Raw genomic sequence first — 2,739 nt, 5'->3', positions numbered from 1 at the left:
TAGTGGTGAGCGCTGTTGCGCGCCGGCCCTTAGGCCGGCTGCCGCTGCTCAGTTGAGAACTACCATGACACAGAGAAACAATGACACAATTGGCCCACCAGGCACCAGCTACAGATGCCCACCCCACGTGTGTTAATCATTCAAACATGGAGAAACCCCTGGGAATACATGCCATGCAACGGCTCACTCTTGCTCCTGCCATTGAGAACCAGAAAGATCCAGAGTCAGCAGAGGAGCGGCTACTGAACAAGGACTCGGAGAACATGAGAATGCAGACTAAGCCCCTGAGGAGTCAGAGGTCCTGTGGACTGGGGTCGTGAGAGCCGTTCCGAAGCTGTAAACCAGGAGGACCTTGCACAATACCTGCAGAGACTCCCTGGAAGCCATTCTTCCCCTGACAGTACAGGCCGTGGTGGAGCTCCGGAGAAGTCTGCAGCAGGATTCCTGCTGCCTGTGCTGACAGGTGGGGAGAGGACACTAACCTGTTGTGGGGTCCCAATGCGATGGGAGGCTGGAGAGAAAACGCTACAAAAAATGGCTTTCGCCACAGATGGCTCACTTGATTTTTGACAACCCTTAGACTGTAACTACTTGTTAGATCCTTCTTGTGTATCTCTGTCTTCCTGAGAAACCACTTTGAAGATACCACCATGTATTACAGCAGCCATTGATATTTTCCTACTAATCTATCCATAACTCTGTAATGTTTGTATTGTTCCTATCCTATTTCATAAATGGATGCATGTTTATTATTATGTGTTTCCTACAACAACCACTGAGAATAGTTAATGATTATTCAATAGGTCACTCATGTGTAGTTCTATTTATTTTCTTTAGAAGCCACTTTGAAGATATCCAAGTATAGTACAACAACTCTTGATAATCTCCTACCTCTTTTGTCTGTAACTCACTATTATTGGTCTATTTGTTTTCCTGAGAAACTATCTTGTAGATAACAATATGTAAAACAATGACCATTGATAATTTCCTACCACTTTGTCTGTAACTTGGTAAGCCCCCTCTATTATTATGTTGTCCTTCTCTTACTCTTTAAAATAAAAAAAAAAGTAGAAATGCCAGTGAGGAGATTTGTCATTTTTCTCTGTATTCACAGGAGTCACATGAGGGATTTAAACCGGGAGGTCACAAGATCATATATGTGTCTTGTGTCTTAATTAATTTTCTAGTTGCTGAGACAAAATATACAAAAACAAGTTTAAAAGAGGAAAGGTTTATTGGAGTTTATAAAGGTTTATAAAGGTTTTGGTTCATACTTGGCTGTTTATAAATCTTTATAAAGGTTTATAAGTTTATAAAGGTCTATTAAGGTTTCAGTCCATACTTGGTTGTTTATAAAGGTTTCAGTTCATGCTTGGCTGGTTCCAAGGCAGGGTGGCACAGCAAAGGGACATCACAGAGCAAGCCTGCAGGAGCACAAGCAACAAATGACAAGCAGTGACTACCTTGCTCTGTCTCATACCTCACCTGTAGGGCAGGCAGTAATCAAACCCAGAGTGGGAGACCCTTAATCCTAGCATCACACTGCAAATCAATCCCAGCATCCCATCCTCCATCACAGCAGCCTTAGATCCAGCCACCTCCAGAAATCCCCACTTATGGCCACATGAAGCTTTGGAGGGACATCTAAATGCAAGATGTAGCGTTTTGGCAAGAGACGAAAATTGATATGACTGTGGAAAGAGGCACATTTGGAGACTATTGATGTGATCTAGGCAGAGAGGATGAAACGTCCTGCCAAAGAATGGAGCGTGTCACAGGAAGATTAGAAATAGGTCTCAACATCTATCGGAGTGTTTCACCGATTTTCATTCCTTTCTATGCACGTGTCAGTGTAGGCTTAAGCATCACCACCTCTGCCAGCTCTCACAGGCATACCACCCACTATGTTCAGTTTCCTCATTTATTTAAGCTGTTGCCTACTTTCAAGGTGCTCCCTGACTGCCTTCATTTTCATACTGTGCACCTGCTCTTCTGTGGTGGAAGTGAGTGGGTGGAACACTGGCTCTGGCAAAACCAACCATCAATGCTGTGTAATGCTGCTTCACGTGGGGAGGCTGGAAAGGATCGAGAAATAGCACAACCTCTGATTTAAGAGGAAGTTTCACATCCTCTCAATGTGATGAGGCCATGTGAGAAGGAAGCTCACAGTTATGCAACACCATCTCTACAGAAGTCACCGTGCTTGGTGTTCCTGCACCATCTGTTACATTTAATGTAAAAGCACTGATCAGTGGGTATTTTGACCCCATCTCAGTAGAAGTCCATGTCAGTCTTTGTGTGTCTGTGGCATCTGGTTGGAACCCGCTGGGGATAAATGGTTGTCTAAGGATGAAGGAAATTTATCTGAAATGCTATGCTGCATGTGGTGACTGGCGACTCAACACCTCCCTCCTCCAACATCACGGGTTATTCTGGCAGCATTCACTGCTGTTACCCTGACCATCCACTTCTCTGTATCTCCTCCCTGGCACAATGTCTGCACACAGGATGAGCCATTTTCTGATTTTCTTTTCTGTTAAGTGTTTACAGGTGTTCCATCTGTTTTGGCCATGTGACTTGAAATTATTTCTTCACACTGTGTTTCTTGTCTTTCCATCTTTTTAATAGGATATTGCAAGGAGCGTTCATTTTCAGTTTTGAGGTGGCTCAACTTACTGACATTTTCTTTCATTGTCCTCTTGGCATTAGGTCTAAGAGCTCTTTGACTAGATCCTGCCA

At 43.8% G+C, this 2,739-nt stretch overlaps 1 long non-coding RNA gene across 1 annotated transcript in view; it reads right to left on the bottom strand.

Annotated features, from left to right (window-relative positions):
* Window positions 1-933: 933 nt before the first annotated feature.
* Window positions 934-2,739, bottom strand: part of LOC102007099 — a 28,026-nt gene continuing 26,220 nt past the window's right edge. Inside the window, exon 6 of the long non-coding RNA XR_260037.2 lies at window positions 934-1,424. This is a non-coding gene — a long non-coding RNA (uncharacterized LOC102007099). The remainder of the gene's footprint in view (window positions 1,425-2,739) is intronic.

Source organism: Chinchilla lanigera, unplaced genomic scaffold (assembly GCF_000276665.1).
Source record: "Chinchilla lanigera isolate Chin_1 unplaced genomic scaffold, ChiLan1.0 scaffold00012, whole genome shotgun sequence".
Taxonomy (NCBI): Eukaryota; Metazoa; Chordata; class Mammalia; order Rodentia; family Chinchillidae; genus Chinchilla; species Chinchilla lanigera.
Note: the sequence above shows the minus strand (reverse complement) of the source record. Positions and strands in the feature narration are given on the sequence as shown.